The 23,389-nt window shown below is 39.5% G+C and overlaps 1 long non-coding RNA gene across 6 annotated transcripts; it reads right to left on the reverse strand.

Moving 5' to 3' along the window:
* Positions 1 to 7,049: 7,049 nt before the first annotated feature.
* On the reverse strand, positions 7,050 to 11,725 carry LOC135086109 (uncharacterized). 6 transcript variants are annotated; one of them, XR_010260299.1, is made up of 3 exons: positions 9,211 to 11,725; positions 7,983 to 8,492; positions 7,050 to 7,487 (listed from the first exon to the last, which is right to left on the reverse strand). It is a non-coding gene; the product is annotated as an uncharacterized LOC135086109 (long non-coding RNA). The 6 variants fall into 6 exon arrangements; XR_010260298.1 differs by having other exon boundaries at positions 9,160 to 11,725; XR_010260296.1 differs by lacking the exon at positions 9,211 to 11,725 and having other exon boundaries at positions 7,983 to 8,100; positions 8,197 to 9,015.
* Between the last annotated feature and the right edge of the window lie 11,664 nt (positions 11,726 to 23,389).

Raw genomic sequence — 23,389 nt, forward strand, 5'->3', positions numbered from 1 at the left:
AAGTCAAGTAAGTCAAGTCACTAACTTTATAAATGCGAATATTTGTTACTCTTTCACGCAATAAAAGGTTAGGTATTTAGTCTCCACTGTCAGAGCACGACCCTCTCATTAAAAAGCCAGGTGGCCACTCTGATTGTCGGATCAAAACCCACAAAACGTTCTGTGCCTACCTGTACTGAGCACTATTATGGCGTGGTATTAAGTGGGCCCGTAATGACGTGTCGCTTTATGTAAATGTGAGCGAAGGGTTAGCTGGAGCCACCCGCCGGTTCACATGCCGCCACTGTGAGGGTTAACGTGACTACTTTAGTTTTGTCACTAGCGCCGTCTATATTCTATTAAGGGTGGATTCGACCAAACAAGAGTAAATATTAATCTCAGAATAAATCGTCAGTTTTGACATTATTTGATTATTTCCCATACTGAAACTGTCAATGTATCAGTTATTCTCGGATAAAAGTTTGGTCGAATCGGGCCTAAGCCTTGGGCACTTAAGAATCCCTTTTCATCTAAACAAAAAGGTCATTAAATTTTAAAACGTTCCAGAGATTGCACATCTTACTTAGTATTTACAGGTTACTGTTTGTCATTTTTTGTGAGCAAACGGGGGACTGTTTCTCATCCAGGCCTCTTTCCCACTGGACACTTTGGGCAAGTGCCCATGACTTGGATGAATTAACCACTCGTCCAAGGCCCAAGGCCGATTGATGGGCCTCCTTCTGCTCTTAAAAAAAGTTTCTGGGCCTAAGTCAGGTGATACCTCCACTAGAGGACAAACATCTTTGTTGTGACGCAAAATATGACTGGAAGAAAATGTTGAATTTCGCCATTTGCAGTACAATATCTATCGTGTGCAATAAAGTTTAAATAAACAATGGACCACACACTTTCAAATTGAAGCGGTCGAGCTATACTTATCAAGGTTCAATAGTTATTAGGTGGCAATTTGGACTAGAAAGCTGTGTTACCACTAAAAAAACCGTAGAGTGGCTGTAGAGCTGAAAATAATTATAATTTCAAGGACGAAACAGAATTAGAATTATATTGACATACACAAGGTGGTCAGACGACCTAAGTTTGCAGAAAGGACTTCGCTACGAGGACGCTACGTAAATCGGCCAATCTGGAAATCATTAGGAGAGGCCTGTGGCTGAAATGATAATGCATATGATGATAATTATGTCTGTTCTAGTTTCCAAATTCTGAACTGATGATCAGGCTGAAGGTGATCCTCGACCAAAGAGTAACTGGCTATTTTACCTCTAATTGCCGAAATATAATATGTAACTATTTGCCTCTACTCGGAATCGAACCCAGGACCACAGAGGCACCCGGGACTTCTCGTTCCCACCGCTGCACTGCAACTTCTGTGGAGTCCACCAGGATCTACAACTTGACCGCCAATAAAAACCCAACTAGTGAGGGTCAAGTTTGCCCGGGGGAAAGTTAAACTGTCATTGGACCCACAAAGAAAATATTGAGGTGAACATAGGAGGAGTTCGAAGATAAGGTTCAACCCCTCCAGTGCAAAGCGGATGACACGTGACAGAACTACAACCCGATCGAGTTAACTGCACACTTGGCAGTCGTGACGTCACATCCCCGCTCTGGTACGGACGTGGCAAACGCGGGAAGGTGTGCGGGTGAGTGCGAGGGAGAGTCGCACTCCAGAGAGGTACGCAGTTAGCTCGATCGGGTTGTAGAGGCAAAAAGAAAATAATTTAAAGCCATTCTTTTAAAGACGACTCCATAGCAGTGTTGTCCCATAGTTCATAACGCGCGCCGTCACTGCAAGCAGCAATTATAACGCCGCCATGTTTGAATAGTGGATGCTTTACAGGGTACACTTTGGAAATTCAGCTGAAAAATAAAACTAACAAATCTTAAACTAGTTTTGGAACCCATTTTAATGTAGTTAGTCATGGAACACATGACTCTTAATTTGTTAATTCTTAGTGAAGGGAACGGAACATCATAATTAATTGTAATAAAAATCGTACCAATTTTTTTCTATGTAAATGTTGCCAAGACGAACCATATTAATATGACTTGCACGTGAAAAGTTAAAAGATCTCATGTAGAGCCAATTAAGGTTTCTTCTACACCTTAGTCAAACTACCTACCTACATTTTAGCTTGTTTGTAGTTATTGACTCTACATTTTATGATCCTAATCATGTGTCAAGGTGGACCGACGACCTTCTAAAGGTAGCCGGATGGCGATGTGTGCAGACCGCTACCGTCCAGACAAATTCTCATTGGGGAGGCCTATGTTCAGCAGTGGGAGTCCTATGGCTGAAATAATGATGATGAAAAGTGTTTTCTATTATCTTTTCATTTAAAAAAGTTGCTCTACCATTGTAAATAATGTTATCTAGATTCGTTGCGGTTTTGCCACAATACCTAGGCACTGTTTGATCTCATAGTGAGTCTTAAAATTATATGCCCTAAATTGACCCTGCTAGAATCAAACCTTAGGGCCCACTTACCTACATATGGAAATTAGCATGCCGTTCAATTCAAATGATCAACTTGACGTTCTCACGATGACAGTTCAACGGGTGTTTCTTCATTCAAAAAGCACTTTCTACAGTTGACACTGAAAACGACCTAGCTAATGACACTTCATTAAAAAATCATTCTGACATTACCGCCGATGTCATAAGGCGTCGCGCGGGAAAGTCGGGGGCGTGGCGCTCGACCAATCAGCGCCGCGGAAATTACCTAATTGTTACGTGACTGGCCAATCAGAACGCGGGAAATTATTCAATCATTACGCGGGCAGCCAATCGTGAGCGAGTTACGTAAAGTCGGCGTGGAAATTGTAGGCGTATATTTGTTTTCACGGTTAGGTGTGTTTTAGTAATTGTGAAGGTGCCCTGAATAGAACTTGACTTTCAAAGGCGTGATTTTCAGTGTTAATTCGTAAAAATTTTATAGAAAATTTAGTAAAAACAACAGAAATATCAAACACATAGCAGAAACGTGGATTTTACTTAATTAATAACAACAAGCTTCAATTAAATCGTAAGAAATCGAAAAGTTTAAAAAGAGTTTAAAAAATTAGAAGTTTAAAAGTTCGGTAATTTCAAAATATCGACAGTTGCTGAAACCTCACGCGGAAAAAAACTTCTATTTTAAAAACCAATGGGATTCAATAAAAAAAATTAACATTGAATGAATCTAAAATGGACCTAAGTACCTAGTTCAATGTAAAGTTTCTCAAATTAAAAGATAGTTCTTCTCGCGAAAGAATAGCTTTATAAAAGCTACCTATATAAAAACCCAATTTATGAACCAAAGTGTACATAATTCGTTGGACAAAGAATTAGTTCTTCTCACAAAAGAGTAGCTTTATAAAAGCTGTTTAAAAACCCAAAATTATGGACTAAAGTGTACGCTAACTCGTTGTACTGAAGTCGATAACTAAATAGTTCTACTCGCAAAAAAACTGAAGACGAAAGATACAGTTTTTCTCTCGTAAAAACTGTTTTTAAAGGCTGTATAAGACCCGATTACGGACCAAAGTGTACTTTAACTTAGACCTCTTTAAACACGGACCCTAAAAGAATCGAGCATAGTTTTAAGGACCCCCTAAAAAGGCAGCAATAAATCTTGATTACAAAACTTTTTTGGCATTTACTTACGATTGTTAAATGGTCCATAGATAAGGCTGCGGACCCCTAGGGGTCCGCGGACCACAGGTTAAGAAACTGCTCTAAACTTGGACTGAAGACCACAATGGAGCAGACTGTGCCGACCAGTTTGTACGAGGTTGAGCCGTGTGCTGGACAGCACAGCGCGTTGGCTGCATTACGGCTGCTGAGGAGTTACAACCATCTGCTGGTGCCGCCTGGTGAGTCGACCCTTTACCTAAAACTTATAAAAGTAATTCGTTTCATCCTCCACTCCGCTATGTAGGTAACGGAACTATTACCACCTCTCGTTCCCACCGCTGCAACTCCTGTGTAGCCAGGATCTACAGCTTCACCGCCAATAAAAAGCCAGCTATGTAGGTAGTATCCGTTTACAAAAAAGAAGGACTTTTAAAGAGGGGCAATTATCTTCTAAATATATTATGTAAAAGAAGAAACTGACTGACTGACATATCAACGCACAGCCTAAACGGCTAAACGTAGGCACTTGAAATTTGGAAGGGACGTAGCTTAGGTACCGTAGAGGTGCACTAAGAAAGGAATTCTCGAAATTCCCACGGAAACGGGCCCCTAAGGGGGTAAAACGGGATCCACGCGTACGAAGTCGCGGGCGGCCGCTAGTCATTTATATCAGCCATAGGACGTCCATTGCTGAATATAGGTAGCTCGCAGAGCTGATGGCCACTGGTGCAGAAAAGTTCTCGACGGCGACCACGCGCCGGAAGACGTAGTGTGGGCAGGCCTCCCATGGCCTCCCATGGCCTCCCACTAGTAGACGGAAGAGGTAAATAAGAGCGGAGAAAAATAAAATAAAAGTAAGAAAATTGCACAGAAATAATCAGTCGCAGGCATTGAAGTAATATTACTGCAAAGTACTACTGCAAAGTACTACTCAATGGTCGCAGGATGCCTATGGGTAAAACAGTATAATAAAATGTAGTTAGGCATGAGGCTTTTTATGGTTTATAATATCAGCAAAATGTGTTTAATTGGTGGTAAATATAACTAATTAATACAAAAACATTACGGCACGGCGGCACGTTCTTTTTCCGTATATACCTACTAATTTCCGTGGCATTTTTACAAATCATAATAATTTAATGTGTTGTGATTTTGTGTTGTGTTTTAAACCTACAAAAATCTTTTGAAAGATACGCTATTCGGATACTTTTTTTTTAGCAAAAAACAGTTTTTGACCTCGAAGAGCCTGTGGAAACCCTCGAAAATGTCAGACTTATTTTTGATTTTGACGACTATGTTGTAGCCTGTTGTAGGGTATCAAATTTAAAAACACTAGCTTACATTATATTTTAAAATACGACCGAAGGTCGACCTCCCTCCGCCGCGTCGGACTGTTCGCGAAAAACTCAAATTACCACTGAACAGATTATCACGCTGTTTTTACGAACAGAGAAATGATTATGTGTATTCTGTACTTGTAATTTCAAAGGTCTCAAGGTCACCCAAAGGGCGATGGAGGCTGGAGCGGGCTATGCTCGGAGTTTCCCTGCGTGATCGAATCAGAAACGAGGAGATCCGCAAGAGAACCAAAGTGACCGACATAGCCCTCAGAATTGCTAAAATAAGTGGCAGTGGGCTGGGCACATAGCTCGTAGAGACGATGGCCGTTGGGGCAGAAAAGTTCTCGAGTGGCGACCACGGGCTGGAAGACGTAGCGTCGGCCGGCCTCCGACTAGCTAGGTCATTTGGTTGAAACGAAGGAACGAACGAACTTATTATATTTGTCAAGGATCTCAAACCCAAACCCTAACAACAGTATACATAATATATGAGCTATAACTTTAGCTTGTAAAAACTTTTATACATTTCCTTCCTCAAATTCCTCACCATAACCTTTATTTAACCTAATGACATGTAATGATGTGCGAACTATCGACCGTGCCCTGAACCAACACAGGTGATGGTTCCCACTGATCACCGCGGGTAATTGTAATTTGGGGTAATGATGTGGGTAGACCGCATCGTATACTCGTACCTACTGCAATAAATTGTAGGTTTTGAAAAATAAAAAGTAAATTGGAGACTTTAATAGGTCGTCACTCAGCGATCTATGGAAAGGTAGGCGGCTAAGAGGCTATTCAGCAAAAAGACAAAAAGAAAGAAAGTCTATAATAAAACGACTTGAATGCTTGCCTTGCAGGAAACGAACTGAATAACACTTGTATGTAAACGTCCAAAATTCTTGTTAAAAACTACTAAATACAGCGATTTACGGCGAGTTCTGGGCCCATAACCTATAATAAAACGACTTGAATGCTTGCAGGAAACGAACGAAGTTTTATTTATGATCAAACCACATTGACACAAGATGGCGCTACTAGTACTTCCTTAACATAGATTAAGCATCATTATTGTTTATGGTATTAATTCAACAAAGTCATTAAGTCTGGACCAGAAAAAAAAGCGCGGGAAACGTTAAACTGGTCGGGCGCGTTTTTGTTTCTCTTAGCTTTAAAATTAAAATTTATCTGTTGTAGTGATCAGAAGAGGTGTAATTAGTGTTTATATTTACTTGATTATTTATATATTGTGTAGTTAGTGTATAATTGCTGTATATTGGTAAGTCTTTAAAACTATTTAGTCGTCAAGATGAACGAGCCGCCTGACCCGGGGGAGGCTCCCCCGGCGGGCCACTTTGTGACTATCCCTGTAGATGCGAATACTTTTGCTCCCCTTTTAGGCCCAATGGTGGCTATTTCCAATGAGTCAGCTATGGACACGGATGGTTCTCCTGCAACTACAGCTAGAAAACGCTGCAGAGTTCACAAATGTAAAAATTGTAACAAACGTAAAAGGAAACATATTGGACAAGAAGTAAAGGAAAATGATTGTGCCTGCGATCTGCCCCCTACACCTACCATTTCGGAATCCCCCCCAAGTCCGGCAGCAAAAAAACATAATAAAATTAAAAATATTACGCAAACTAACTCCCAGCCTTCTGCCTCAACAATTACCGACTCACAACTTTCTTCAACCCCAGATTTTGGTAGAAAACTATATAATAGTACTGATGCCTCCCCTTATACCATACATGTTCAAAGAATTCAGACTTCCCCAGATGATGGCTCCACAATGCACTCGGTCTCCTTTGGCAAGTTTTTAAAAAAGAATGGATTTCAAAACATCATAAATGGTAGTGTTAAACAGATAGGACGAAATAAAATAGCGATGGCCTTCTCTGATTTCACAGCAGCTAATTCATTCCTAAACCATGACAGCCTATTGAAAAACAATCTGAAAGCATTTATCCCAACTTTTAATGTTACTAGGATGGGATTAGTGAGGGGAATACCAGCAGAATGGTCTCCAGAGGAGATCATATCCAATATTAACATTCCTATGGGATGTGGGGAAATTATTAAAGTAAGACGACTCAATTATAAAACCTTTATTAATGGTACACCAGTATGGAAACCGTCACAATCTGCTGTGATCACTTTCGACGGCCAGGTCTTGCCGAAGCGTATTTTTATTTGTTATAATGCACTTCCGGTGGAACTATATATCTTCCCTACCATACAGTGTTACAACTGTTGCCGCTTTGGCCACACAAAGGTACAGTGTCGGTCGAAACCACGCTGTTACAAGTGTGGTCATGATCACACTGGTGACTCCTGTATGGTGGAGGAAGATAACGCTTTTTGCTGCTTATGTTCCGGTTCCCATTTAGCCACCAGCAAAGCTTGTCCAGAGCTGTCTTGCCAGAAGCAAATAAAACATTATATGGCCCATAATTGTGTTTCATACGCGGAAGCCTCAAAGCTACATCCACCTGCCTCCAAATCCTTTGCGGATGTTGTTTCTGCCAGCCCTGCAAAAAACATTAAAGAAATTATACATCCCACTATTGCAAGTAATAACATTCCTACATCCAATTCCCACAAAAAAACAGTTTTTCTAAAACCACGTACACCTCCACCTCCCACTCAGGGATATGACAAACGAGCCCATCAGGCACTCATCAATGAATATACAATTCCATCTCCAAATAATGGCTGTGCATTTGATAACACTCCTACTGAGCAGATAAATCCTAGTTTTAGAGAAGTAACAAATTTACTTTTAACTTTAATTAATTTATTAACACAACCTAATAGTAGTTCACTGTCCAACGCTGCCTCTTTTTTAGATGTTTTAGTGAAATTTATTCAAAATGGCCCAAGTAAAGTTTCTCCAGTGGAACTGTCGTAGTTTGATAAGTAAGAAGAGTGAGTTTATACACTTACTCAATAAGTTTGAGCCTGTAGTTGTCGCCTTGTCAGAGACCTGGCTTAAACCAAATAATATTTGTAAATTTAAAAATTACCATTGCCTTAGAGAAGACAGACCTGATGGATATGGTGGAGTGGCTATTTTCATCAGGAACTCCGTCCCATTCTCTCCTGTAAATTTGCCTGTACATAGTGAAGATTTTTCTATTTTAGCTGTAAGTGTATGTAATATATGTATAGCCTCTGTATATATTCCACATCCCTCTTTGTCTATTATTAATGAAATTGATCAGATCATCTCTTCCTTACCAAGACCATTTTTATTATTAGGGGATTTCAACTCTCACCATCAGACATGGGGTAGTACAGTGTCAAACAATTATGGTGAAGCACTTCTTGATATAATTGACAGTAATAACCTCTGTACTTTAAATACTGGCTCTCCCACACGCCTCACAGCACCAAATCAAAATGTTAGTGCAGTTGACCTCTCCATTTGTACACCAAGTTTGGCCTCTTCCTTAACCTGGTGCACCCTGCCGTCCTCATATGGAAGTGACCATTTCCCTATTTTAATTTCCTTTCCATATAATAAACCTAAAGCACTGAAACATACATCTCAATTAAAACACAGGTTACCAGACAGTACTAGTGACACTTGGCTAACTTTTAAAAATTGTGTAGAAAGTAAAATATCTTCACTCCCAAATATATCATCTGATAACCAACTAGATTGTGCCAATGCTCTTACAAATATTCTGATCGAAGCAGCAAATGAAGTTTTCCCTCTAAAGGGAAATTTATCTAACAAAATTCCTTCACCCCCTTGGTGGGATTCAGAATGTACAGAAGCAATTAAACGCAGAAAAGAGATTGAAAAACAATATAAATATAATATGACTTCAGAGAATTTTGATTTAGTTATGTCTGTAAATAAAGAAACCTCTAAATTATTGAAAAAAAAGAAATCTGAGAGTTGGAAAAACTTCTGTCTTTCTATATCCCCCAACACTCCTTCATCTATAGTTTGGCGTAGTATTAGAAGATTTAAATCTGTGTTTAGTGATATTTCTAGTCCATCAATACCAGAAACATTAGCTCATGACTTTTTAACCAAATTAGCTCCCTCTTGGGTACCACACAACATAGTCAGCGATGAGGCTTCCTCACACACAGTAAGTAACATGGCATTAAATTCAGACTTTTCCCTTTATGAATTAAAAGGAGTTGTGTCTAATACTAAAGATTCCGCCCCTGGGGCCGACGGAATACCATATTCTTTCTTTACTCATCTCAGTGACAACATTTTAGGTTATTATTTACAGCTCATCAATTCATTTGTAAACACAGGAACTCTCCCGTCAGAATGGAAAACACAAGTAGTGTTGCCAGTGTGTAAACCGAATAAACCCCTATCTGACGCTTCTTCATATCGCCCTATAGCCTTATCATCCATCCTATTAAAACTAATAGAACATCTTATTAAAAATCGTTTAGAGTGGCATTTTGAAAGTAAAGGCTTAATATCGGATAGTCAGTACGGTTTTAGGAAAGGAAAATGCACATTGGATAGCATCAGTATTTTTATTTCTGACATCCGACTAGCATTCACTAATAATGAATCTGTACTTGCAACTTTTTTGGATATTTCCGCCGCATATGATAATGTACTTATAGACGTTTTAAAACAGAAACTTTTAGCCCTTCAGGTTTCTTGGAAATTTACAAATTTCATCCTAAATGCTTTATATGGCCGTAATATCTCTCTAACTGGTTCTGATATGATAGATACACGATCAGTTTGGAAAGGCCTGCCGCAAGGCTCTGTTCTCAGCCCACTATTATATAATGTTTATACATATGATTTAGATTCTAGCTTATATGATAATATTAAAATTCTGCAATATGCGGATGACCTATTAATTTATACCAATAATAAATCTGTTGAAGACGCCTGCAGCTCTATTACGGCCACTCTAGATCTTCTAAAAATATGGATGGACAAAAATGGGTTGGAAATATCTGCTTCCAAAAGTGCTGCTGTTATTTTTACTAGAAAACGAGCTCCGCCACCAATCCAAGTATATTACAATAACATTACTATTCCATTAAAGACAGAACATAAATTTTTAGGTTTAGTTCTTGACTCAAAACTCACTGGCAGCTCACATTGTGAATATGTTGTAGGTAAATGTGAACGTCTTTTAAATTTACTAAGGTGTTTGGCTGGTGTATGGTGGGGTGCTCATCCCTTCTCATTAAAACTTGTATACAACGCCCTTATCAGATCAGTATTAGATTACGGAATGTTTTTATTAGAGCCCGGAAGTATTACAAGTTTCAAAAATCTAGATAAAATACAGTCAAAGGCTTTAAGAATAGTTACAGGCGCAATGAAATCCAGTCCCATAAACGCACTCCAAGTAGAGTGTTGCGACTCACCATTAAGGTTGAGACGCCAATTACTTTCAGATAAATTTTTATTCCGCATAATACAATTTGATAACCATCCACTTGTAGCTAAACTTCAAACTCTATCCGATATGATACCGAATTCAAGTTATTGGGCAAATAAAACATTACCTTGTTTAATTATTAGTTTCCGGAAATTCTCTTCATTGAGTTCTCCAACTCATCGTTCTAATTATCTTCCATTATTTAACTGTAGTCTAGAGTCTCTTCTAACTCCGCCAATTATACACTATCTCCCTATTGAAAAATCAGACAGAAATGCAGTTTATTATTTCAACTTAATTGTTGATTCAGAATTCAATGATTTCCACCATATTTACACCGATGGCTCCAAACATTCTGTTGATACCTGCACTGGCGTTGGAGTTTATCATTCACAGTACAACATTGTTCAAAAAATTAAATTACCTCCTGAATCCACCATATTCACTGGAGAATGTTTTGGACTATTTAAAGCCGTGGAATATATTACAATAACAAAACTAAAAAAATCTGTTGTCTTTACAGACTCAAAAAGTGCCTTACAAGCTCTAGAAAGGTTCCCATTTAAAACTAAAACACAATTTCCAATAATATACCAAATTAGAAGTGCTCTTTATGATTGTTTTTTGAAAGGACTTACTGTACATTTTGCTTGGATTCCCAGTCACAGAAACATCAGGGGAAATGAAATATCTGATCGGCTAGCAAATGAGGCAGTGCATTGTGGAGACTTGTTCCCCTATCTGAATTATTCTCACGACTTAGTGACGTTACCTAAACTTCAATATATACAGAAATGGCAAGAAGAATGGGAGGATAGTAGTGTAACTAAAGGGAGAACATTTTATAAAATTCAACCAACAATTCCGTTGAAGCCATGGTTCTTCAAAACTAAATTTAACAAGATGGAAACATCCATCATTACAAGAATGCGTTTAGGACATACTTGCACACGTGCTCATCTATATAAACTACGCATTATTAATGACGAAATGTGTGAGTGTGGGATAGAGGTCGAGGATCTCAATCATATTCTCTTCACTTGTCCTCGTTACAGTAACCGAAATGTCCTCCTGAACTCATTAATCTCTCTCCATATTCCGTTCCCAACCTCTATAGTATGTCTACTATACTTAAACTGTATAAATGTATATAAATGTATTATTTCATACTTAAATTTCAATAGTATTAAGATATAAACCTGTTGTTCTTGTATTTAATATTTTAGTCGTTATGTATTTAGTACTAGTAGTAGTTACCTATATCCTATGTCCTCTCCTGATCCTAATTTCCTAAATTTAAATCCGTTGCCGAAAATATTTTAATCTCCCCGTTTCCCCGTTTTACTCGACTCTGGCACGGCGCATACTGCGCGGATTGCCATAAAAAAAAAAAAAAGTCTGTACCACAACAGCAATGTTAAAGCATTGTTGTGTTTCGGCAGTTGGAGGTAAGATAGCCAGTTCCTCCGTGGTTGAGGATTCAGGGTGAAGCACGCTTTCACCTTCGGCCTGATCATCACTTTCCATGAGGTGCATTTTTGCTTGTTAGAAGCGGCCTATCATCCAGCGCCTTCCCGCAATCTTTAAAAGGTCATCCGTCCACTTCCTGGGTACCCACCCACGTGGACATCCACGTTGCGCCAGAACCTTGCTGCGCGCTGACCTAGCCCGACGGATTTAGCAAGCTGAGGTGGCAATAGGTATAGCACGGAGAAAGAACAAAATAATGACCAAAATAATAGAAAGCCCTAATTTAATTACAAAGACTGGCCATTAGCCATTACACAAAGACAAAAAGGCATATAAAAACATTAAAAAGCAAGAACAAATTGTACCGAGCAGTGCCACCTTGTAGCAATAGCGATACCTACTCATTGCCATACTTATCTCTGGTAGAACAGTAAGTTGGATGGTGATGGTGAAAGGTGAATTGAGGGTGAATTGAACAGGTAGACATGAGATTTATATGGATTCTTCAAACAAATGCCACGCGCCAATATTACATTTATTTGTCCAAACCATTGACTTAAAACATTTTTGCTCGATAATAGTCCCTATTACAATTCCATAAAGGACCTTGTGCTTGATGAGCTGTTCGTCCATCATTTGGGGTAGCACGATGCGGCGTCAGCGAAGGGCGGATTGGGCAATTAATGGTGCTAGATAATAACATATAATTGCACTTCGTTTGCGCGAGGACCCTACCACGGGCTCTTGATTCGAAAAGCAGTCAATTCTACTATGTTTTCCAAAGCAAAATGGAGGGCGCCACTGTTGGACAAAAGCATTTTTACGTTTGGTTGGATACAGGATACAGCATTCTTACAGCCCTAGGGGGCATATCCTCGCCAGAAGAGAAAACTAGTGACTGAGTTTCACTGGCCCATTTAGTCCCGAAGCAGTGGTAGGGTTATTATTAGGACGTGTAAAAGTGCTTAAAAAAACCTACTTGCAAAAATAAAAGAGTTTTTTTAGTCACTACAAGCCCGTCGGATCTCCCTAGTTACGCTTAGTGGGGCTTACCAGTCGGTGAATTGTTCTATATCATTGGGCGAGGCTTATGGAATGCCAAGTAGTAAATCGTATATAGCTGAAAAGATGACGATGATGGTACATTTTACGCGTTTCTGGAAACGGATGGGAAATAGGAACGTTGAAGATATCGGACTCGCCGACTTCGTCATCCGAGGAGTGCTCTACCGCTAGACTATCTATTGTGGTGATCCCACTCGTAACACAAGCATTTTAGCTGACAAAGAAGTACCTACCTAATCCTACAAGAGTCAAAAAACAGTCCTAAAACTCGTAACATCGTTCCATCCACGAAGACGCACCCCACCATTCTTCCGCTAATGTTTGTATGTGTAATGTACACGCTTAATTATCCATGAGTGCACACACATACTACAATAATGACGCTCGGATTGCTCGGATCAAACTCCCCGCGTTCTTTCCTCGACCAAAAATTGGTGGGCCGCGTCTTTGTAGATGGAACGATACAGCAGGAAGGCGCTGGATGCAGGCGGCTACCAAACCTTTGTGGGGGAGGCCTATGTTCAGCGGTGGACGTTCTATGGCTGAAATGATGATGATGATGAAAACAAATATTTAAAAAACCCAAATGTAAACAATAGTAAGGGTGCGACCTCCGACCTGTGACCGGGGGCCCGCGATTAACCAGGTGCCGCTTCGCACGCAGGTGGCTACCCGATTTGATTTCCGCGGACAGAGACCATGCTTTGGAAAAATTTAGGACTAACCTTAGAGCTCGTAGAGCTGGGGCAGAAAAGTTTTCGAGTGGCGACCACGGGCCGGAAGACGTAGTGTGGGCAGGCCCCCCACTATGTGGACCGACGATCTGTTAAGGGTCACGGGAGGTAACTACTTAGATGCGGACAGCGCAGGACCGGTAGCTGTGGAAATCTTTTGTCCAGCTGTGGACGTCATTTGGCTGAAACGAACGAACCCAAGACTAGGCAAAATAGAAAGAAGAAGAAAAATAAAGTTTCTATTGCTATTTTATGTAAAATGTTTAGGAAATGCGTCGTTTGGTCGTAGTTCCGTACGTTCGTAGTCCTGTAACGCTCGTAGTTCGTAACTATCTTCTCGTAGTTCGTAGCAGACTACCACAATACTACGAGTTTTGTTGTTTTTCCAACAAATGAAACCGAATCTTATAGATGTAGTTATTAGTGATTTCAGTAAATCTAGCTTTGTTTGCAAAGGATTTTTAAAGATTAGATTAGATAGAGAGTATTGCGCCAATAAAAGTGGTTAAATACCGACATCCTGAGACATCCTGTTAATTCCTGTTCAAAACTCAATTATTTGAAAGTCTTAAAAGTCCCACAATTTCAAACAGCATGGTTTCACCACAGCAGGTGCGATGACACTGCATTTGACAGCTTGCGCGCGCGCTCATAATTATGACAGCTCACAAGATGGCGGACTGATAGCGTAATTTTGGGAATACTACAAGTGTTCGCGATTATGTGCGTTTTAATCACGCCTAATTCGTTTTGTCAATTACCCTTTTTTAATGTTTGATAGGGTGAAGGGTCATGGTTTTTGCTGACTAATATAAATAGTTTCTTAGCTATGGGACGCAGGTGTCACCATTTTCTATCGTTTCAGCTTTTAAACTCCTGTCTACGCTTTTAAACTACTGAACCAATTTTGATAAGATTTTAGGGGCTTACGCCCGTATTCACAAACATTACTATGAGGTCTCACAGTACGCGTGGACGCACAGGGTGAACACACGAAACAATCACAGAGCTCTATTCAACGCTGTGCGTTCGATTTGCTGCTTCACTTAAAGCAAGCATCGTTTGTAAATACGGCCAAGGGCCCACGACTCTATTGTTCTTCTTTTCACAAATTTTAAACATAGGTAGTTGTTACTAAGAAAATGATTTTTTTAATATCGTGGGACTCGTGGACCCGTTGGGAATCAAAGTATGGACTTACAATTTTTGAAAACAATAGAGCTGTGGACCTTTGGGAATAAGCCAGTTTAGGGTAACTAATTTGGTAAATTCAATTCAATTAATGTTAGATAGTTGTGTATTCTTTCAAATGTTTTGAACTTATGATTTAAGGAAAGGAAGAATACGCTCGATTATAGTTATATGGGGAATTCTTTGCTAAATTGATTCGTTGAGAAATTGAACATAAGATCATAACATTCTGAAATAAAAGTGCCACCATAATCAACTAATAACTAAGTTTAATAATGTCTCCCAACAAAAAGTCATTATTTTGTTGCCGAAAAATCTTATTTTAAGTGTTATTCAAATATTTACATAGTAGGGTGAATATCCCAAACACGTTTTTTACGCGGCGGAGCTGAGAATCGATGGGAGAAATGTAACTAGAGCGATGATTTTTTTTCTGTATATAGTTTATACAGCGTTTTACACGATAGCAAAGTCTTCAGGACAATAGGTAGTTATTTTATGTACTAAAAAAATTTTCAAAGACCCAAAATCTAATAGCGGTGGCGCGTCCTAACTCTATTTCTACTCATAAATTGTGTTATTCCTTCTTTCTCGGGGATTCTAGTAATTAGATAATTACTAGAATCCCCGAGAAAGAAGTTCTAAAATAGTATAGCCATAAAATACATTAAATAAGACTTCCAAATGATATGAAAGAAATGTGATATTTCATATTTTAAGTGTTTTAAATAGCCTTTCAAAACTGTCCCACGAAAAAAAGCAATTACAGTGGCTCAATTTCGACACTCTCTTACTTCTCCAAAGAAGCTTTGAGAGACGTAGAGTTCTTCTTCCCTGCATCACTCAACTGTGTCCTCCTGATCGGGCTATAAAGACTTGCGACTTGTGGTATTGTTTTTCCAGCAGACCCGTAAATATTAGTATCAGCGGCACAGGAATACAAAATTTTTCAATTTCGCTGGCAAGTGTATGAGTGAAAGCTACTTACTTAGATGCTAAACGATTCTTTAACATGATTAAAGTTTGGTGTTTTGTTATATCTGCATACAGAAATTATTGATCAGAATTATAGTTTTCTTTATAATTTGAATTTTGTAACAGTTTTTCAATTCCGGTGGCGCAATTTCGGTGGCTCCGGTGGCGAATCTATTGCCGGAATTGGTCTTATTGGCTCTGGAGCATTGTACCTAGGTCTACTAAGGTCTCAGTCATAACTACAATATCGTCAGTGAATCGAAGTTGTGTGATGTACTCGCCGTATCTTGATACTGAGCTCGGTCTAGCTCAGAAGCTTGAAAACCTCTAAGTGGGAGGTAGTGAAGACTTTAAGAGATTATGGTGTCTCCAACTCTGAACCCTCGCAGCAATCAGATAAGTTTCGAGTTCTGATCTTGGGGGAGGGCTGATATGATAAGTTTTCATACAAATACTTCAGAAGTTGCATGTATCGACAGTCAATTTGACGCCATTAAAAAGACTGTAGCACAGCCCAGGTCTTGACCGAATCGAAGAAGGTACAAAAAGGCCAATAATAATGACTGATTATAGTCCTCAGTCTTCTGCATAATTTGACGAAGCATTAAATATGTACGTAGTATTACAAACGTCTTTTCGAAAATGAGGTTGTCTGGGAGACTGGATGTTTCAGGAAAAAGCTGCCTCACCTGACTCTGGACCATCGCCAACGACCATTCCATTCCAGTCTCTAGCACCACCACCATGTCTTATTATTTGGTTTATCGACCAATAAACATGGTGGTATTTAAGAAAACTTTAGTACTAGCATTCCATCTGATTTCATAAGCTCAGTTGTGATTTCATTAACTCCTGGTACATATCTTGTTGTCTTTAATAGGGCATTCTAATCTCACTCAAGCTAAAGTCTAGGATATCTTCGCTAAAGTGTCGGAATAATCTCGATCTTCAGCCTAATTACTAGTAGTGCTTCTTAATCTCTCCTAGCAGCTTAGGCATTTACCAAAATGGTTCTGCTATCCTCGTTATTCATGTTGGTATATTCAATTTGGTCCTCGCAAATACATACTTTCGATTTATTACAAAAAAATCGTCTCTATAATACACTTTGTATCAGCGTGAGGACTTGGATAGCTATTTATACATCGATACTAAGCAGAATCCTAAAAACAGATGAGAATAGTCCTGAAACAGCTAAAATTTCCCTAGTCTCGTAGGTTGCAATCTATTCTGCCACTCGAGATGAAAATTCGTGGGGCTTTGGAGCTGGATTGGCACTGGTCGTGGCTTAGGCTTCATCAGTCGACAGCTTTTGAGCATCTTTTATTCGGCATTCTTCTATTTCGGTGATGACTTCTTCTTCGTCCTCGGTCCCTCACTGATGAGGATCGCAACCGCAGATAGTGTTCCTTCATAGACTGCGGTCATAAGCTGTGTGGTGATCGGAGAATGCAAATGTGATTAAATTGCCTGTTCGTCTAAAAATGATTACTACATTTTGATTTTTGCAGTACTATTAGGGTGCAGCTCAGTACGCTTTTACAGTTCTGGCATCTTTTGCTAGGCCTTCTCTCTCTATGAGGCTGGCTGGATTTAGTCCTCCGTTTCTTAATTTTACTACTTTCATCTAGCTCATTGTCGCTAGGTTTGCATAGTTTTCCGTTAAATTACCCTGTCACAAATATGTAATGTGTTAGTTCAGTAGCTGGTATAGATCTAGAAATATCTTCATACTTAATCTCCAGTTCGCATGGTCTTTAGCGAATAATTAGTTGCGTAATTCTGAGTAAAGGATAGGTATGATACCATCATGAAAACTTGGCTAGCCTGGACCAATATTTTTACTTATGGAAGATAAACCTAACACCAACCTGGGGCAGTTGGTCGCCCTCCCGGGACTAGAGTTGGTTTCTGGGTTTGAGGGTCATGTATGATGTCTTTGTGATGACTCTAGAATAACGGGGCTGTTGGCGGCTAGAGCCAGAAAGTATTGGATTTGTTCTCTATGGAGGGATTTTGCCGTTATCACCATGCTTAGCAGGCTGGTTGGTAGTTCCAGTATGGTAGTATAATACCCGGAAAGATGCTGCAGCCCACCCTCCAGTATTTTGATTCCTTAGTCGGCTATTACGACTCACGTGGGAAGATTTGACGCTTTTTTAGGGTCACAACACAGGCCTGAATATTGTTTTTAATTATAAACATCTTTACTGGATAATAATACTTAATTGATTACAAATAAATTAAGTAATTTGAGACAATCATCCGTAACATTCCGAAGTCCGCTGTATAAATAAATTTCGGTGGATTGGTTCTTAATTCCGGTGGCTCAAATACAATTTCGGTGGCTCTTGATAATTTCAAATTGACATATCTCGAGAAGTATTAATAATATTTTGATCTCTACCATATCATTGAATAATACAAGTTATTTACTATTATTTCTGCCACAAAAAAGTTTTGGAAAGTGGAAATTAAAATTCGCCACCGGAATTAGGCAAAAAACGAGTTTGTTGATATTCACCCAGTAAACTCTACGATGCATTTACTAAACCATTAACAATTTCCACTTGAAATGATTGCTAATAACAAATCTTCCGTCCACATAATTATTGATTGTGAAACACGCAACGCTGCACTATGAATTAATAAAGGGCTTGATGGACGACGCGTGCCCTCTCCACAGACCATGGTACGATAGAAGCTACAAATTAACTGGCTCTTTCCCGCAGCTGCGCTCGTCGAACTTAAAAAGAGAGAAAAATAAAAATGTAGAAGTAGAGACACGGTACACTCCACTCCTACCTCTTGTTCCCACCGCTGCAACTCCTGTGTAGCCAGGATCTACAGGTTGATAAAAACCCAACCAGTAAAGGTCAAGTTTGTCCCGGGGGAAAGTTAAACTATAAGATTATTAAACTTTCGCGTTCCATTTCAATTAAAATAGTAAGACAAGGGTCACAAGGGTCTTAACGCGACGTTTATTAATCCTTCAAGCTCCGCGAATCTAGACACAATAGATAATCAATTGTTATGACATTAATTAATGCCGTCTGGGACTCAATCGGTTAATAAGTTACATTATGTACTCACGGCTTGTCGTTTCGGCTGCGATGCTGCAGCCGTGGTCACAACTTCCCTCCAGTTCAAAGCGTATGCCAGTTGACAAAACAAATTCAAATTCAAACGTTTATTGCATGTCACATTACAATTATAATGTTGTTGCAAAGTTTAATAGTAACCTTTAAAAAAATACAAAGACCACGGTAGAGCAAAAGTTCTTATTTGCCATGTAAAAAAGTAGGTACTTATGTACCTACCTAACTTTCATAATAAAATCAATCTATCTAAAACCTACTAAAAGTGTTGCTCTTCGAGAGAGATCATAATGCTTCGGTTACTTATTTGAGATCTAACCTTTACTGTTTAGTTAATTTATTTAAAATTTCAGCTTGTGGGTGCGACTTCTATTAAATCAAGTAGTCTGTCCCCTAAACTGTGGGTAAACTGATCGTGCCCCGAGGGCAATATTTGCCCGTCACACCTTGCTCGTTTGTGGTCTTCTTTCGAATCAATATTTATTTTTTTAATAAGTAGTATCATAGATAATAGGGAGTAGGGACAGTAGGGGCTTGAAACGTATGAAAGTAGCATGTGTTTGAAGGGAACATTCCTGAGTGACGCTGATCGCTCGGCGCCGACGCATACATTTCGGCTGTCAGCGCTGACGGTCAGCGTGCGTCAGCGTGACTCTAAAACCAGCCTAATAATAAACACAAACAAATTACAAAAAGTAGCTTTCAAAATTAAATATTTGCGATACGATAGTTCGCTAGTTTGAACCTAAGTCCATATAGGTGGACAAATAACTCTCCCAAGGATTTTTTGACTGGTCTTGACGTCCTGCACTGTCCGCATCCAGGTGCTTCATGCAATCTTCACTAGATCGTCGGTCCATTGAGTCTACCTACACTACGTTCCGCCCCGTAGTCACCTCTAGATAAGTTTTCTACCACAACGGCCATCAATTTTATTGGTGTGAACTAACTAAACTAACTAAAGTAGTACCTAGGTATAGCTTTACCACAATAAGAACTGAGTCGTTCTTAGACTAGGCGCAGACCACCGATTTTTAGTTGGCCGATAGTTGTGCCCGATTTTAATTTGTATGAAGAATCGGCCAAATCAAATCGGCGTAATGTGCGCACTTCCATACATGCCCGACTAAACTATCAGCCGACGAAAAATCGATGGTCTGCGCCTAGGCTTAGGCTAACGTTGACAAACGTAAAAGTCTGTCAAACTCCATACAAAATACACCGGTTATTGTTATAGTTACGATTAAAGTTTTGTGCAATTCAGCCTTAATGTATTAGTCCGCAGCGAAATGCGATTTTGGAAAAAGCGCTGCGCTGTGTAATTTAGCCGTATGTCCGCAAAGACAAAACCTGTTACTTACATATTTACATTTACGTGAATGTAACGTGAAAATAATTTGAAATTAAACTAAAAAAAGAAAAGATAAAAAAAGATTAACTCCAGAAAGAGAGCCAGGAGCAGCAAAGATTTTTATTTATCCACAACGAGGAAGCTCTTGGCCTGTATCTCACCTGATGGTAAGTGATATTATGATAAGGCCGAAAGATGGAAGCGAGCTTCACCCGGAATCCTCAACCACGGAGGAACTGGCTATCTTACCTCTAACTGCCGGAACACAACAATGCTGTTACTCGTAACTTAACATTGTTGTTATGGCGACAGACTTAGGTAAGACGGTGGCAGCAGGCGGACTTAGAACAAGCCTACCAGTCCTACCACCAACCAAACTGAACAGAAAAATCTGCCCCCACTGGGAATCAAACCCGGGAACTCTGCGTCTGAAGCAGGTGATCTTACCACTAGACCACAGAGGCGGTTAAAATACATACATAGTATAGTCAAGCTGTATCGTTTATATACATTTGTCGTCTATTCTCCACAGATGTGCACAGCATGGTGGGACCACTGCTGGCCGCGCTGCCGCCCCAGCCGCCGCCCTGCCTGCCGCCCTACTGCCAACACCTGCCAGTCAGGGCTCCTCCAAGTAATGAGAATAATATAGCAAGGTTTAGACTAGCAATAAAACTTGCAGAAGCTGACTTCCGCAAGCTGTTTACCACTGTGTAAGTAAATAGCTGTGACAAGCTAACTTCTGCAAGATTTACACAGTGGTGACAGCTTGCGGAAGTAATCTTCTGCAAGTTTCATTGCTAGTCGTGAACCTCGCTTAGGATTCTTTCAAATAAGACGTTTTTAGGAGAACGTCAGTTAGGCGTTTGCAAGACTGCACGTTTGTTTCAGCCAAATGATGTCCATATCTGCACAAAGACCTCCCTAAGGATTTTCACATCGACCGGTCCTGTGCTCCCCGCATCCATGAAAGTCGCGGGAAGTAACTTGCACCAGATCGTCAGTCCACCTAGCTGGACTGCCCACACTACGTATTACTCGCCTGTCGACAACATCTGCCCCAACGCTCATCAGCTCTACGAGTTGCATGTGTGCCCCACCACCTAAACTGTACTGTTTCGATTTTGTATTTCTTTTCTTTCTCTGTTTTGTGTGATTTGCAATAAAGAGTATCTATCTAAAGTTTATGTGTCTGTCTTCCCCCGTATAGTTCTGATCTATTTATCTAAGCCTAGGCGCAGACCACCGATTTTTTGTTGGCCGGTAGTTGGGTCGGTCGGGCTGGCTGTTAAGGGCACTTCTTCGAAATCGCATTCTTCGGCTGATTCATATGGACAAATTTAAAATTCAATTTTAGGTTTGTAACATAGACTCATATGAAAATAGGTACACCCAATAACATATATTTGGATAAGGGACTCGTTTTTGTAAAGTAGTTTTCAAGATATCGACATTCAAATATTTTGTGCCCATATGAATCAGAATTTGTTACATATTAATCAAAAATAGAAACAAAATTAATAATCTTTATGTACAATTGGCTCTAAATTAAGAAAATAATCATATTATAACAAAAACAATGGTCTGTTGTTATGAAAAAATGCAACGATTCCACAATAATTCGTGAAAAAACATTTTTTTGAAACTTTACTATACATCCATAATATTTTGTCATCATCATAATCATTTCAACTGAATATAAGCCTCTCCCAATGATTTCCATAATGACCGGTTGGTAGCGGCCTGCATCCTGCGCCTTCCTGTGGGAGGACGTTCTACACTGAGCTTTCCGGCACGTGGCTTCCACTCCAGAAACGTGCTATCCCATCGGCCATCATTTCTGTATACTATGTGTCCTGCCCATTATCTTTTCAGCTTGCTAAAACATTGGACTATGCCACCATGCGACTTTAGATCGTTTACGGATCTCCTCATTTCAGATTCGATTGCATAAAAAAACAAGCATAGTCCACTCCATAGTACACTATGCAACTTTGTGGTTCGTAAGCCTACAGTGAGAGGCCGCTTTTCAGTACAATTTGTCATCACTGATAACACACACTGGATGTAGACTTTCATCTTATGGCACTAAGGTATTTTAGATGACTCTACCGAGCTGTATCACTTATCCAAGCTATTGTTGTTAAGACGTCCACCTACAAGGTGAAGAAGGTGAGATAAGCTTATAGAGGTTGTGGCAATGGCAATCAGTTAATCTCGAAATCTTTGGAGGTCTATGCTCAGCAGTATATTATTATGTGCTATGGATGCCATAAGTGTAGCTGAAATAATAATAAAAATAAATAAATCGTTGGGCAATTTCATACAGCGCCATTTAGCCATAAAATAAGCAACAAATATGCTTGTGTTATGGTTGCTAGCTTAACGGATATACTACTTATTTACTGTTTAAACACATAAATTATTCTTAGCATAAAAATGATAACGTTTTTTTTATTCATAAAAAGACCGCAATCGCACCTGGTCTTAAGTGAGATGAAGTCTGGGATGTCATTCTTAGCTAAAATACCCTTTTTTGGTGCTTGATAGACCAAAAACTAATTTATTTTATGATTCATATAGGGCCTTGACCATATGAATCACGCACAGATAAATCAGTGTTTTGCCTAAAATCGAGAAAAACTCGTCATACATACAGACTACAGGGTTGTCATTTTTCTACATGAATCTATAACCCAAAAGCATCACAAAAAAGACAGATTAGATTTTTAATGCAATAATGTAATTTTATAAAGTAGGCATTGTAATCAGCATGCCACCTGAACCAAGCACAGATGAATCAAGTATTTGCCTTCGTCACACCGGGTTCTAAGCCAACCAGCTCCACGTCTGCCTTCTAGCTCATCCGTTGCAAGATGGGCTTGCCTCCACGCCAGAAACCAGACTCTCATGATTAAAACCTGACCAGTTATGGTCAAGAACAGCTCACGCCATATGAATCAGTATTTTACGCCGGACACTGCTTATTTATTTTTTTGTGAACACACTAACTTAATTAAAATTATGACACATTTTTTTCGTAGAAGGACAACTCATAAGCTTTCGAAATAATTTTAATTTATATTGATATATCAAAAGGAAAATGCTACATCAACCATTTTGTTCCGGAAAATGGCTAACGGACACACCATATGAATCAGA

The sequence above is a fragment of the Ostrinia nubilalis genome, chromosome 30 (genome assembly GCF_963855985.1).
Source record: "Ostrinia nubilalis chromosome 30, ilOstNubi1.1, whole genome shotgun sequence".
Taxonomy (NCBI): Eukaryota; Metazoa; Arthropoda; class Insecta; order Lepidoptera; family Crambidae; genus Ostrinia; species Ostrinia nubilalis.